General features: G+C 39.4%; 1 protein-coding gene and 1 long non-coding RNA gene across 2 annotated transcripts in view; one reads left to right on the forward strand and one right to left on the reverse strand.

The window, feature by feature from the left end:
• HS3ST3A1 (heparan sulfate-glucosamine 3-sulfotransferase 3A1) overlaps positions 1–16,732 on the reverse strand; it is a 102,949-nt gene that overhangs the window by 27,654 nt on the left and 58,563 nt on the right. The window lies entirely within an intron of this gene.
• On the forward strand, positions 1,802–6,772 carry LOC103878654. The gene is made up of 4 exons (XR_004179347.1): positions 1,802–2,006; positions 3,763–3,800; positions 6,103–6,167; positions 6,650–6,772. It is a non-coding gene; the product is annotated as an uncharacterized LOC103878654 (long non-coding RNA).

Raw genomic sequence — 16,732 nt, forward strand, 5'->3', positions numbered from 1 at the left:
CTTCCAAAATGTACTCTTGATCTTGGGAAAAGAAGTAATTAGCCTGATGAGGAATACACTGCTGTTTCAGCAGTTTTCTCACTGCTGGGTTTTGAAGTAATAGAGGGCCAGGCAGGTCAGAAAGAAGTTGAGTGCTGTTGAGTTTCAATGCCCCACTAAGCTCACATAGCAACTACTGGCACTCAAAGCTCATTAGTTCTAACCCAACACTGCTAATCGCCCCGAGTGATGAATCCGCTTTCATGAACGCTTAGAGAAGTATTTGCTAACATTTAACCTCAGCGTGCCCTGCATGGCCTTCAAGGTCTCACAAGTTGATATAAACTTGAAGAAAGAGTACATCAAGCATTATCATAGGAAAGATGGGCCTACGTTGTGGGATCCTCATATAGACAAAAATCGCTCTAATGAGTCCTCTTAGAAGAACTTTATCATATTGTTACAGGCAATGTTCCTCTCTTCTTGGTAACCCTAGGATTGAGGGAAGTGTGTTTGGATCTGTGGCTACAACTCTTTAGATATGGGTTTCTCGACCCGAACACTATTGATATTCCAGGATGGATAATTCTTTGTTTGGGGGCTGTTCTACACATTGTAGAATTTGGGCAGCATCTCTGGACTGCATAGATAGATGCCAGTAGCAACCTCCCTTTCCTCCACTCTCCCTCCAGGGTGTGATAACAACTACTAGTGTCTCCAGACGTGGCCAAATGTCTCCTGAGGGCAAAATTGTCCTCTGATGAAAACCACTGCTTTAGAAAATTGCCACCGACATTGAATTTAAAAAGTGGAATACAGTAAAATAGAATCAGAAAAAAAAAAAAAATCAGACAACATAGCGTAAGAGAAAGTACTGTTTCATAAACATGTATTTCATATTCATCTGTGTGTATGTATATGCCTATAAATAACATGGATTATGGTTAAAAAAAAAAGTTAACAATACTGAGAGACTTGACCCTCAGAAAGTCTATTGTTTATCTGTGCTATTACTAAGAGATGGATTACAGTCTCCCATTTAGAAATCTATTTCTCTTCAATATTGTATTGTATGCTTTTGTTTGATTGTTCTTAATTTAGTATGGTTTTCTTTCAACAACTAATGGGCACTTTGTTTTCTACCTTATTGAGACAAGTTTAGTGATTTCTGTCTACCTTAGATAATATAAAAGTATCAAAACAAAATATCATAGGTCATCTAGGAGATTAGGGAGTCTATATACTGAGGGAAATAGCAAAATATGTGCAAAGCTGCCCAATCTCGCATCTCCGGGCTTATTATATATTTTAGGAGACAATTATTAAGCAATGCGTATTTAAATCTCACTTTATAGACAGATGACACAGGTTAGATGGTTAATACCAAGTTAAATTAGACAAGAAAATGGCCATTTGCTGTCAGTTGGGGACATAAGAATGAACACATAAAAACTGAAACAATAAAAAATGGCAAAATAATATTTAATGATACCAAAGCTGTTTCAAGTCAAGTCAAGCTTCCTAGACCAAAAAAACCTAAAAAACAAAAAACAAAAAAAGCAAGTACAAAAGATAACCTTTTCAGTTTTGGCCATAAGTTTGTGGTAACCCCAGAACACAGAAGTGAAGTTTTATTGAGAGTGATAAAGCACATATTCAAGCCAAAACAGACAGCTAGGGTGAGTGAGAAATGCTGCATGCTTAGAAAAAAATAGAAGTGGGTCAAGATAGGAACCAAAGGCAGAAGTGAGAAGTTACACAAGCTAGGAATTTCACAAAAGAGAGAGGATGAACTAGGTCTCAAGAGTCCAGCATCTGAGACTCTAGGATCAAACTAAAGACGAAGTGAAGCTTTCTCTATTTTCTTCTTAAAGATTTCCTTTCTAGAAAAAGATAAATAAATAAATAAACCCAATCTGCATTTGAAGATCTGGCCATGTAGTTGTATGGAAAGTGAGTGAAACAACAAGGAAAAGATGAAGAATATGGCCTGTCTAGTTAATTTCTTGAGCAGGAAACTGGATCAGGTAACTGAAACAAAAAATGTAATCATGGGTAAGACAAAGCCTGGATATTTGACAGCCCACATTTGGGGTGAAATTAGGAAGACAGAGGGTGGTGTCATATAGAAGAGGAAACCAAAAGGATGCAGGAAATCATTTGTAAATGTGCCTGTGATCTATAGTGTTGAATATCAAATGTTGCAAAGATGGTGAGAAATGGCAGCTCTGACAATGGTGGATTGCTATTGCTCCTGGAAAGAAGTTTCCATAGAATGCATGCCCTCCACACTAAGAGAGGCTTTCTGGGTGCTACAGAAAATAGGTCAGAGTTAGTTTTACACGGAGAAATCTCCAATAGTTTTCTCTCGGTAAGTTTTTGCCTGTTTTCAATCAGTTGTTTTCAATTTGAATTGCCTTTCAATAACAGATGCCTGCTTTGTTTCCCACAGAGAGTTTTAGTAACTTGTGTCTTTCGGTAGAGAATTTATTTCAGATATATTTTAAATTCATTATTGTAGAGTTATGTAATGTATATTTTATAATTTCTTGGCCATATCTAGTCTCATTGTTTTATTACTTTTTGCTCTTTTTCAAGTTTGGGGGCATGAATGCTTATTTATCCATTTTCATTCTATCTTAATACTAAAATACATAAAAATGTGAATTCATTCTACTTACATCACTGACTGTAAAAATATGATAGGTATATAGTGTTATCATTTGGCTCTTACATAAATGGTCTTTAACTGCTTGTTTGATTTCCTCTTTAAAGATTTTTATAAAGTAGTTTTTAGCCTTATATTGATTTTATTAATTTTATTTTTCCTTTGTTATTACTTGTCACTTACAGAGTATGAGTTTGTGGCCAAGTATATACACATTTTACAACTATTTCACAGACTTTTGAAAAGACTATTTTCTGTTTGTAGATAAGTAGCCTTCTGATAGCTATTAATCAGATCAAAATTAAGCCTATATATTTGAGACAGGGTCTCACTCTGTCACCCAGGCCAGAGCACAGTGACATGATCTCAGCTCACTGAAGCCTCAAGCGCCAGGGCTCAGGCAATCCTCCTGAGTCAGCCTCCTGAGTAGCTGGGACTACAGGCACACACTACCACACCCGGCTAATTTTTGTGTTTTTTTGTAGATATGAGGTTTCACCATGTTGCCTAGGCTGAGGACTCTGGTGATCTGCTCACCTCAGCTTCCCAAAGTGTTGGCATTACAGGTGTGCGCCACTGAGCCGGGCTTAAGCACATTTTTGATATTTCTATATTTATTCTCGTTTTTCCAATTGCTCTGGCAAAAGTTCAAATGAATGTATTAGAATATTCCACCAGTACTGTGATATTTTTAAAAAATTTCTACAGGTTCTATGGATTCTATCAATATCAATTTCCTGGTTTTGGTATGGTACAATAACTATAGAAGGTGATAACACTGGGAGAGGCTGGGTGAAGGGTACATAAGAACTTTTTGCAAAATGTATTCACATTCTTACAAATCTATAATTGTTTCCAATTAAAAGTAAAAATAAATTTAAAAATTCACTGCTTGCATTTCTAACAGCTTTCAGGTCATATATTTTGATGTTAGTGGTTATGTCATCTACTACATAAAGGTTCATAAATCTCAAGCTATAAATTATAGTCTTGATTATTAAAAATTGATACTTTTGTTTTATTTAACATGTTTTACCTTGAATTTTACTTTGCCTGATGCTAATTTTGTGACCCCAGCTTGCTTTCTTTTATTTCCTTTCTTTTCTGTCTTGCAGTGTATATGTGTAAGTGTGTCTGCATACTCCCAAGTCTGGTAAGTCAGCTTTGACTATCCTATATTTTTAAACTTATTTCATTTTGTTTTAGTGTGTCTATTACAAATAAGAAATAACAATCACAGATTTTTACTCCTCCTATTATGATATAATTTTAGTTCATTCATTTATTGTGATGCCTTAACTTTCTTCATACCTTAACCATATAAAGTAATTTGGACAGTTAAAAATTATTGTCCTAAATGTTTTTTTTCCTTAAAACTGTAATATGAGGCTAACGCTTTCTGAAACGTAATATTTCAAGGAAGACATCTAATGCCAGCATTATATATTTTTTTCCTCTGAGGCAATCTGTTTTTGTCATCTAGATAATTGTAGGGTTTTTGTTTGTTGATATTGTTGTTTTCCCTTGATTAAACTTTTCTCCTTGGAATCAGGATGCATTTAGGCCACTTTCATGACTTTTGCATGATACTCAGTTAACCTTTTCAAATTACAGACTGAAATCTGGAGAAAACAAATTAAGAGATTTTCTCCAGTTCTCTCCCATTTCATACTGAAACTCTGTATCATAGAGGGTCAGGAAGGGAGGACATTCATTCTGATGCCTCCAATTGACTCTGTTCTTCTAAAAGACCGAGTTTTATGTTTGATCATGTTTCTTCCTGTTGACCTTACAGGGCCCCAGAGGTGGATCTGTGTTTGTCCATATTTGTGACTGAAAGGGCTTCCGTTTTTCCGAGTGCCTGTTGAAATCTGTTCAGGGCCAGAGCAAGGGAGAAGAGAAATGTTACCTTTTTTTTTTTTTTTTTTCTGTGATTTACTTTATCAAAATAAAAGTCAAATAAATATCCCAAGAGGAGGAGGCAGGGAGAGAGCACAGGAACTAGTACTCCAAGGCTGAGACCTGAGGCTGGCTGCACTAAGCCCCCAGCTGTACTTGACATGATATCCTAGGAAACCGGGATATCAGTGCTCCAGGCACCCACCTTGCCATCTGCAGGCCTGAATCCTGCTTGTTCAGTCCTGGCCCTTGCTGTCTCCACAGGGCAGTCTTAGAATCTGCCCTCTGTCACTGCATTGCAGTGCACCCTCCCTGGGGCCCAGCATCTGAGTTCCAGGGTTTGCAGATGGTCCCTTCTGCTTCCTTCTGAGAACAAGCTTTCTTTCAGTGGCTCCTGTCCCAACTTCCCAGTTGCTATTGCCTCAATCCAGACTTCCCCGCATTGTATCTTAGAGAATTTATGAGCTCTTTGCTGGTAGATGGTGATTGTCCTTTTTCCATTACTGACAGTGCTTTTTCCTTATTCCTACTATTTCTTTGGCCATGTCACTGGGAATTTGGGGAAAGGAAACACTTAAAGCACAAGTTTTTTTATTACCAAATTGAGCTTGGATGCAACTTTAATTTTTTTAATATACATATTATTGGGTTGGGCTGTGATTAATTTTCATTTCCTCAAGGTTAAAAAAATATATATTCTCCTCACCTGAGGATACCAGGCAGATCAGAGTAAAGTAAAAGCCATTCACGGTAGTTATTTTCTTTTTCTTTTCTTTTTTATTTTTTTGAGACAGAGCTTCACTCTTGTTGCCCAGGCTGGAGTGCAGTGGTGTGGTCTCAGCTCACCACAACCTCCGTCTCCCAGGTTCAAGCGATTCTCCTGCCTCAGCCTCCCGAGTAGTTGGGATTACAGGCACCCGCCACCACGCCCGGCTAATTTTTTTATTTTTATTTTTAGCAGAGACGGGTTTCTCCATGTTGGTCAGCCTGGTCTCGAACTCCTGACCTCAGGTGATCCACCCTCCTTGGCCTCCCAAAGCGCTGGGATTACAGGCGTGAGCCATTGCACCTGGTCCATGGAGGTCGTTTTCTATGGGGGTACCACATACTTTGCTGCTGGCTGGGCACTATTCTGGGGACTGAGAACCCCATTTCCAGAGACTTCTTGCATGACGGACTGTTCCAGCCCCAAATAACCTACCTCCTTTGCCTTCCTCAAGCCCCGAGAGCTGAGGCTGCTATACGTGGGAAACAGCAGGTCCCAGGACTGAACTCAGACAGTCTGGGTGTGCGCTTACCTTCCATTCCTTTCTTTCATTCCTTTAAACTGATTTTTTTTTTCTCTCTCTCTCCTGGACTAAAGACACTGAACTATGTTCCTATCTGCTATGCCCACAAAATGATCCTTTAGAAAAAGGGGAGGGAGGGCACGGAGCATGAAAAAGAAAAAGGGACAGAATACCCAAGGGACACAGAGTTGATTCTGTCTAATTATACTTTTTAAATTCCCCTAATTGCTCTGTTAAATTATTGATGTGGAAACTGTTTCCTTTTAGGGAGGGAGTTAAGTAATCAAGAGCCCTGAGGACCAAGAAGACAGACATCACCTGCTCTGGGTTTGGTAATTAAGGCATTATTCATCACCCCGGGAGCGGAGTGGACCCTGGTGGGAGAGTGAAGCCCCCCTGCTCCCCACGGCACAGAGATTGCTCACCACAAAGTGCCAAGAGCTCAGGGTCTTTGGAAATGCATCTAAGATAACCTCACAGCCCAGCAGCTTCTAGGAAGACTGATTGATCAACAGAAAGGGAAACAGACTCTGCTCCGATGTATTCCCATTCTGCTCATTGATTTTCCTCCTTTTACAAACATTTGTTCGTAGGCTTCCAACTACGGCTGCAGTGGATCTGGCTTTGAGGATTTTAGCTCCCCTTCATTATCTGTAATTGTGTGGGGACCTCAAGTCACAAAAGGCTAATATTTAAAGTGTCAATATTCTTGGTTGCTGTTTGCTTTTTTGGGAAATGTATAATTGAAGTACAATGACCCAGTGCAGATATCACGATATCACTAATAATGTTCTTTTTTTTTTTTTTTTTACAGCTATCAATATTCATTCTTCTTGGCCCCCAGGAATAGGCAGTGCTTCCTGGGTTGGCCAGATATATGTATATATACTGATCTGTGTCATTGGAAAGAAGGAGGAGATCTACTGGATTCTGATTTGGGATCCAATTCAGAATGGATCATACAGTCAGGGAAGTTATAACGCAGTATGAGTAACGAACGTCTCCATTCCTAATGGAATGTGAAGGATGCACTGTATGGGCTCCAAAGTCCCATCTACCTCTAATATTCTGGACATGTGGGTCAAGGAATAAAAACTCTGGCAGGCAACAAAAATGATGGGAAATGTGACAGGCACAGAGATGTGCTACTCAGATCACCCTTCAGGAAAGGACTTGCCTGCCATCCAGCTGTGTGACGTGTGGGCAGCCGACAGGTTTCAGCTGTTAGAGCCTTTAGGCTCCATCTCACTGTCGAGCTCATGATTTGCTCACAGAATAGCTTGGTCAATAGTGTAACAAGGTGGTGGCACCAAGGCTTAGCCCAGTAACTCTTGTGCTGAGCCATCTTTGCTCCAGAGCCTCCCATTGGTCTGGCAGAGACTGTCAGGTCTGCATGGGGGTCTGCCCAATCCAGCTTCCCTCCTTTTACTTGTACAGATTTCCCTTTCTATGACACCTTTTGTACTTCTAACTCCCTCTTAGGATCCGCTTCCTGGAGAACTTCCATGGTGACAGGGGATGAGTTGCAAACAAAGTGGCGTACGATGCAGAAGAGGGTGTGATGGATCTGACCACTGGGGGAACGGAGGAAGGCGAAATCGTGAAGGAAATGGCATTTGAGTTGACTTTGAAGATGAATAGGAGTTGAATGAGTAGGAAAGAAGAAAATGGACATTTGAAGCAGCAGGATGGACACATGCACAAAGGCATGATATAAAGAGCAGGATGTGGGAGCATGGGTAATGTATGGAACGATGTGGACATGTGCAGTGGTGGGGACAGGGGGTGAAGCGGGGAGATAAAGCTGGGAAATATGGGATCCAAGATAAACAGCTGTCACAAACGCTCTATGTATACACTCCTATTGGTTTGTAGACTCTGATAAAGGGAAATGGTAGTCCTGGGAGAAGAATGAGCTGCACAAAGCAATAAAATATGTAGAATTCCATAGCATAGTGTTTTTGACAGCCCTGAAACAGATATTTTACTTCTATGTAGGTGGTTTCCTTGGAAAAATAGCACCTGCTATTTGTTAGGGAGAGAATGAATTGCTTGACCCATGGTACAGTCAAATCAATCATATCATAACACCAATCTATCATGTAAAATTCATTCTCTAGGCCCACATTTTGAGGAAAGAAAATGGCAGTTAATATTCCTATTGCTGACTACTTATTCAAGAGAAGAAAAAGACATGTTTACGTGGTTCTAAAATAACTACCTTAAGCCCATTATCAAATCCTAACAAGGAAGATCATCCATCCTAAAGAAGTTATTTTAGAAATCATAATTTGCTTTAATTAACAAAAAATTTCCCAAGCTGCATTCCAAGAAACACAGAGTCCTATGGATTTTTCATTAAAATGCTTTCCACTGTCATCATAATATGAGAAACACTGTATGTGACAAATCCCATCTGACTTTTCACAGTGAATTTTACAAGGTCCCCGGACTTTAAAAGTCTACTGTAGAAAATCCATTTATGTTTGTTGAATTCATTTCCCATTCATATTTGATCACAAAATCCTCCTACCTTCATAACTCCTGTGAAAGATATGGAAATAACACTACAGGGAAAACATTTTGTGGGTTGACTTTGAGGAATTCAAAAGCATTTCATATCAAAACTTGCTGAACACAACCCCAAAGTCTCCTTGTAAATGTTTTAGGGTCACTCCATGAAATGAGAGGGTGGCTAAGCAGGTGGGTTCTAGAGCTCCTCTCCTCAATTCAATCATCGTGGATTGTATTATGTATTAAGAATTTGTAACAGATATTTAAGAATAAAAAAAAAGAGTTCTAGTGCTACATTTGAAATCACAACAGTAATCAATCAATCTATTTATCTAACTACACACACACACACACACACACGGGTTGGGGTGGGCATATATCTACCATTAGGAAAAGGAGAAAGACCAGGGGCTTGATCTCAGAAGAAGAAATGCCCCCTTTTCATTCCTTTGAATAGATGCAACACAAACTTCCCAAAGGACACCCCTGCTCAGACATAGGCAATCCCACCTAAAATACAGTTCTTATTTTTAACTTTAATGAAGTTAAGAGGAAATTGCAAGGCTCATTATCACTAATCATTTGAGGTATAAACGATGTCTACAAATGATATCCAGAAAAGATGGCGACAAGAAGTTATGGGTCAAATGACAATCACAACAGTAATATCAACAAGGTGGTCCACATGCATCATCTCTAATCCTGACAAATGCAAAGCAAGGTGGACATTACTGTTCCCACTCTCCAAATGACTAAACTAAAGTGTAAAGAGCTTCAGTAACTTGTACCAAGTTAGCCAGATGATAAGGAGGTGTGGAAGACTTGAACCCAAGACAGGCAGATTTCAAAAGCAGTCCTGTTACAAAGGCAGTGGGTAACACTAACTTTTAAAAATCATATATAGACAATCTAACAATCTGTTTGGTTATGAAACAAAATAGATGGATGCTTCTCAAAGTTAGCTCCCTTTGTAAGACTTGGGGGAGCCTACCACCCCAAAAGCTGATAGTACTGAATCACGGCCTGTCTCTGCTTTATCCTCCCCATGACCACAGTCAGCACAACTTGCAGTCAATACAAGTATAAGCAACTCAATCTCTCAGTTTTCTGTATGTGGCTTTTCATTTTTTCAGTGTGACAAATGAATAGGAGGCAGGCATTTTCTTTCTTCCACCCAGTGGTTTTACAGTATTGACTCAAGCCCTTCCTCTCTTCCCCCGAGACCTCTTTGAGGTGGGCCAGTGAGGGCCACTGATCCCTCTTCTCTGGCTAGAAATGAACCCAGTGACTTTCACATTCTGGTAAACAGAATCAGATGCTATTGAGTGTTTCCATTTGATTGGGTCAGGCAACTACTCCTGAGGTCACTTCAGTGTCATTTGAACTCAAAAGAATCCATGTATTACATGAGCCTAAACTTCTTAATTTAATCTAACATTTAAGGAAAAGCATAAAAAGACGGGTGTGCAATTTTATCATGATATCTCTCCTAAGTGAATTCAAAGCAAAGCATGGATTGATTTTGCTCAAAGACTGACCAACTCTTAAAACATGTTCATTAGTAAATAGCTCACTCTTCAAAATCAAGAACTCGGGGTTATATTTTCATCCATTTTTCTCACAGTTGCAGTTCCCAATGAACCAGCTCCCGTTGCATATCACCTTCCCTTTCATCAGAACAGGAGTTTTCAAATGGCAGCTGTAATTGTGGGGTTTGGGTGGGGTGCTCATCCTATCTCACATCCCAATATCTGAGTGAGGAAAATGAAATAGGTTTTGTCCCCTTTAAAAGTGTTTCAGACAGGAAAGACCTCCTTGAATGTTATAAACTTGAATGGGAAAAAATGTGCATTCTCCTTCCCCACCCCCACCCAGTTCCCAGCATCTTTGTTTGAACCAAGTCTCAAAAAACATGTAAATCTTGGCCCAGACTAAGCAAATCACCTTAAAAAGGAAGGTTAGAGAACTGTTTATTATTTGAAATGTCTCTCTCCAGACCTTATTTTTGATAAATTGGCTTCAGCTTCATTACTTCATGATATATCTCCCTTGACATTTAATTATACTTACTCCAAACACATTAAGCGAATCAGTCTGAACAGCTTCTTATTAATATGCAAATTTCTCCTTTGAAAACCCATGAATCTGTGAAAAATCTCTTTAGGCTTCCATTAAACCCACTCAGGAAGTTGTATACCTCACACAGACACTTGCCTCATTCACTGACTCAATGATTCAGCATTTACTAATTGTCTGAGTTAACTATTCTGGCCACATCAAGGGGAGGTGGTAGGAAAGAGAGAGGGGACAGGGAACCAAATGGGATTCAGAAGCTGAACACTTAAAAGATGAATGATCAGAGGCCAGGCTTGAATTAGCGGCTGGTAATTAGAGCTCAAAATCAAGGCTCTTTGCAAGCACAATCAGCCAGATGAGTTGAAACAGCATACTTTAAGGGGAGAAGCCACGGACTTAGTTCACCGGTGACTTCTCTGGCAATTCTGTTTCAGATGAAGACGGGCTGCTGAACACAGGATCTTCTACACATCTCATGCCCTCCCAAGTGCTGACTGCACTTGTGTTCCTTTACCATTGCATTTGCAAAAGATCTGACTGTCATCAGGTAACACAGCGGGGCATAGGTAGAGCAGTCCTAGTTAGGAATGGTGCCAGGAAGACCAGGGGCTGACCAGGAGAATGCTGAGTTCAAATTAGGAAACAGGGTCCTAAGGCCGTCGGGAGGTCGAAGCAAATTTCAAAGAAGCCTGAGTTTCAGAAATTGACAAACAAAGCCTAGCGCTTCAGGAGCTAGCCGAACACCTAGCAACAAGGAGATGGAGGCAATATCATGAAGAAATCAGTTTTCCAAGAGAGTCCAGGGCCCGAGGGGGGTCAGGATGAAAGGGGAATAAAGTATAAAGTAGAGATCAACACAAGCAAGACGTCTGGGTATTAAGAGTTTACGAGAGAGTCGCTCTTAAATATCTGCTGATGGAATACTGAAGATGGGGAAAGACAATTATTTTCCATAGTCCTATCAGACAAAAGTCTGAAATTAGAGACATCTGGTAAGCAGGAGATAGAAGCATCAGAGAGCAGCATGCAGGATTTAGGTTCTGGAGGTTTTTATCATCTTTGTTGAATATTTCCAAGACATATTTGCAACTAGTAAACAATATGGTTATGGTTACACACACACAAATATATATATATAAATATATAAATACATATTTATACACTTTGACTTATGATGAAAATGGAGGAAATATAATAGGTTCTTTTCAGTGACATCTGGATCTCACCCTGAATAATCTCATCCACTCTAGACCTCAGTCCCATCGTCTTATCAAAAAAGGACAACAGCACCTGCTCCATCGTTTTTATAGTGTTGCTGTAAGAATTAAATTGAATAGAACATGTCAAGATTGTGGAGGAGTGGGGAACTGTGTAAAGTGTAAAATACCTACATGTATAAGGTTAGTATATGTAGTCAAGTTAAGCTTTCTCATTTGCATACCAACCTTGTAAATGGCATCCACTGCTAAGTGGAAATTAAACTGCTTAATAAGGGAAACAGGAAAGAAACTAATATTTAATACATATCTGCTATAATCCACACACTGCTTAAGGTGACTTTTGTAGTTTATCTCACTTTATCCTTACAGCAACCCTGAAGAAACAGAAAAAGGAAATGTCATCTTCCTAAGTCTTGTTCGGAAGGAGAAAAGTCTAGAACAGAGACTCGTTTTCAATGAGTTCCCAGATCTTTAAAGGGGAGATAAGAAAAATAATAATGAATATATACAAAGAATTGTTATAATCTGAAGTTATTAATTTTTAAGGCAACTCTGTCATTTGAGATTGGTTACATTCATTGCAAAGAATTTAAATCAAAATAACAAAAAGCAGGAGAAATCTGATTGCATCAAGATAGAAAGATGTTACTTTCATGGACACAACTTCCTAAAGCTTTAGATAGGGTCTATAATTTGAACAAATAGGAGAGTAATAACCCAAAATGAAAAAAAGAACAAAATGTTCAGTGATACTTATTGTCATCAAAGATCATAATCCAGAGTATAAAGTTCTTTTCTTGCTTGTTTAAAATTCCTGCCTTATATTTAGTGTAACAAATAAGAAGAGAAAGAACTTAACATAGGAAGGACTGTAAATCCCTGAAGAGTTTCTCTGAGAGCATTTTCACAGATGTCTCAGAGAAAGAGGGAGAAAGAAATTAGGATGAATTTAGTGTTTTTGAGAAAACTAGCCAGAAATACCCATTTGGGTACTTTCTTTTGTCTCAATTCCATAGATCCCAAAGCAATCACAAGCATTAGAATCTTGTTATGAAACCATAACCTGCAACTTTTCTTCCCCTTGACTAGGTAGGTAGAATAATGTGGGAAGATGAATGCATGATGTGGAGAGTCCAAATCCTTCTTGTCCTACTTAGTAGTAGCTGTGATAACTTAAGTCTTTGTTTCTTTGTTTCTATAAATGGGGTTAATGTCTAACTTACAGTGTGACTGAGAAAATTAAAGCAGATACAATATTTAAGATGCTTGGAATAAGTACTCAAAAATGGAAAAGATTGCTATTAAACACACTCCTTGAAGATAGGAAACCTTTTATTGCACTTTGCCTCCTTCAGAGCATTTGAACAGGGCTGACTCTCTAAGTTCTTGTTATTCTAAGTAATTATGTTCTATAAAGTTGCTGCAGGCCAGGTGCGGTGGCTTACACCAGTAATTCCAGCACTTTGGGAGGTAGAGGGAGGTGGACTGCTTGAGCCCAGGAGTTTGAGACCAGCCTGGGTAACATGGCGAAACCTCATCTCTACAAACTACAAAAAAAAAAAAAAATTATCCGGGTATGGTGGCATGCACCTGTAGTTCCAGCAACCTGGGAGAATGAGGTGGGAGGATTGCTGGAGCCCAGGGAGATCAAGGCTGCAGTGAGCCGTGATGGTGCCACTGCCATCCAGCCGGAGCAACAAAGTGACACCCTGTCTCAAAAAAATAAATAATGGCAGGGCGCAGTGGCTCACGCCTGTAATCCCAGCACTTTGGGAGGCCAAGGCAGGCAGATCACCTGAGGTCGGGAGTTCGTGACCAGCCTAACTAACATGGAGAAACCACATCTCTACTAAAAATACAAAAATTAGTCAGGCGTGGTGGCGCATGCCTGTAATCCCAGCTATTCGGGAGGCTGAGGCAGGAGAATCACTTGAACCTGGGAGGTGGAGGTTGTGGTGAGCCGAGATTGTACCATTGCACACCAGCCTGGGCAACAGCAGTGAAACTCTGTCTCAAAAATAAATAAATAAAATGAAACATTAATTAGTGAATACTGAACCAATGCTCCTAGGGGAAACATAGGGCTAGGTTCCTGTGAGTTTCTGGTCACATTTTGTCAAATGCTCAAATCATAACCTTGTTTTATGTGTTTCTGTTTAAAGACACATTATTTAACATATAGTTGATGCATTAACACTAAACTCATGGCCAATAGTGCAATACCTTGTGCCTGAAGGAAGCTTGTTAACATACGTATTTTCCCTGCAAGGCACATCACAGCCTTCTTGTGCTTAGGAACACTAGACGGCAATTTGGCACTACACTTGGGGGCCATTTTAAACAGTGAAATCGACAAAAAGCATGAAAGTGCAAAAACCAAGTCACCAAATACATGCAAGAAAGCCAGGTTACAGTATGAGAGCTAAAACAAGAAGGCAGAGTGTTGTTTCATTCAACCTTAGCTGCAAACCTCATGCAACTCAAATTTTTGGCAGCTCTGGGCATGCCCACAAATGACTCTGAAAGTACTGCAAGTCTTGATTCTGGAGTTACAAATAAATTTAGCAAGTAGGCAAATTTGCAGACACAAATCCGTGAATAGTGAGGATCGACTGCATTTGTTAAATAGATGTATTTAAAAAAAAAGAAATTGAAAACCCATGAAAATAGGCCAAATATATTGGGTTGTCTGTTCTTTCAAATCAGCTTTCTCCCTCTTAAAAAAAAGAAAAATCTTGTTTAAAAAATCAAAAATACTTATAAGTCAGAAACACACCTGTTCAGTGCAAAACGGCAAGTTGGTATCAAATGGCTTTTCCAATGCTGAAGAATTGTTTCTAGAGTTTTACTGACCCAGTGGCTACCCTCTGGGGTGTGAACAGGGAAAAAACAGCAAATCCACAGAATTTTACTAGATTCTTCCATTAAGATGAGAAATTGAAATATCAGCAAGGTTCTGGTGACTCCAGAACCTTCCCCAAATGACCTAGAGAACCAGTTACTAATTTTGCAGCTGCTGGACATAGAGTTCTATTTCTCAGAACTTGTAAGTCAAGTCATATGCTTGGGTTTAGTGAGACTTGTATGGTTAAAATAAGAAAAGTTATGCTTCATCCCATTCTCATTTGTCATCTCCCAGAAGTTCAACTTCAGAGCCCAAGCATTAAAGAAGGCATTTAGGTTTCAAGGTCTCTTTTCAAACAGATAAACCTGTCAACTCTGCCTGCAATGTCTGTTCCAAGATAAATGAGCTTATGCTATTTTTTAAATTTTCTGTTTGGAGACCAAAAAAAAAAAAAAAAAAAAGATTTAAGTTGTTTTAGAAGAAAGGCAAGGGCTAATTTATGGAATGGACTTGATTTTCTTTTATAGACATGAGAAAATATACTCTTTGTTAATATAAGTTTTCTTTTACTCCATGAGACAATGGACACAGACTTTCTGCTCCCCATCTCCTGGGTACCCAAGAGAGTAGGTATTTCCCTCTGCACTGTCACGTGGTTCCAAAAAAAAAAGGTTTTCTTGGAATTAAGATTCAAATTCCATAATACAGAGAAGATCCAACTTCACCAATAATATTGCTAACTGACCATGACCACGTTTAACACCCCTAGGGTGAAAGCTGCTGATCGCTTCCAATTGGCTTCTCTTAATACAAGGAAACTGATGGTCCCAAATGAGAAGCTTCATGTCACAAAATCATGGAGCCAGGTTGGGCTTTCTGGACATGTAACCCATGCAGTCCCACAGAGTCTTGCACTCAAAAGATCACCATATTTAGAAGGGTTCTGCCTTTGGTTTAATGCTCTGACACTGCTGTCTTAAAATTCTCATTTTTCTTTTTAACAAGGATCCCTACATTTTCTTACTGCACTGGGCCCTGAAAATTATGAGCCTAGTCCTGCATGGAGCTAGTTAGTAGCTGAGGGAGGAATGCACAGATTCCTTGTCCAATACTTCTCCCAACTGTGCTAAGTGACCTGACATCAGGTCTGCGAAGGACAGAACCTCCTCCGCAACTATGATAGCTCACGTACACAGACTTCTGTATGGTGTCAACTTTGTGCTTCAGAGCATCCATCTATCCATCTGCCTAGGGCAGGTTATGAGCCAATCTCTCATGCACTCCTAGCATCAAACACATTGGAATCATAGCCTGAGCTCTGCTAGGTAGAGGATCACTTTATCTTTATTAAAAGAATGAGCTAACAGACAGGCAAGTTAGGAATACAATCCTTTCCTGGATAAATAGAGTGGCCTTCGTTCACTCCAGCTGCATCATGTGGCATATTTTATGCATATGTATTTTTATAAAGCAGCTAGAGAAATAAAGCAATCTTATATCATCTAAGAACAACAATCTGACTTTCTATTTGGCAGGCTGCCCTGCAATCCTTCCTTTCTCAGCTCCTCCATCTCTCTTCCAGGCTCCGGGGGCCGCCTCCCTCTTGTCCCCATTACTTTGCACAAAGGTGAATAAATCAACGTGAAGCTCTTATTATCTTATTTTCTCTCTGCTCCCTCCTATTCTGTCCTCCCAATCTTGAATGGTTTGAGAAAAATTAATGCCTGTGTCTCTGGCAAATGTATTGCGCCTATAATTCAGTTTTAAAACAAGCATACCAGCAGTGGCCAAACCTTGGGTAGAAGACTCATTTTTCACATGAGTAATTGAATCCTTCCATTCAATTTTCTTTCAAGTATTAAAGACAACTGATGCCTCACTGAAAACTCCTATAAAATTTCTACGAACACCTGTCAACTGAGGGTAGAGCTGCCCTGGAGGGCAGGTGGTGGCACTGGCAAAGCATTTTCCTACAGTTCACAGGTAGAAGGTTATTCCAAGGTAGTAAAAGTAATAAGAAATCTTTATTTCATCAGCCTCCACTTTATGCCATCAATATTTCTGTAAGGTTAAAAACTCAGCTTTGGTGTTTTCTTAGGTGACAACATTATTGGATTTAACGGAGTTGTTCAACTAATACAATAAACATTCTGTAGCGATTGCTTTACCGTGCCAGGGTTTCAAAGGATGCTTGTATTAAGAAACATGTATTTGGTCTGTCAGGACTACATTTGTGTATTTT

The sequence above is a fragment of the Papio anubis genome, chromosome 17 (genome assembly GCF_008728515.1).
Source record: "Papio anubis isolate 15944 chromosome 17, Panubis1.0, whole genome shotgun sequence".
Classification (NCBI taxonomy): Eukaryota; Metazoa; Chordata; class Mammalia; order Primates; family Cercopithecidae; genus Papio; species Papio anubis.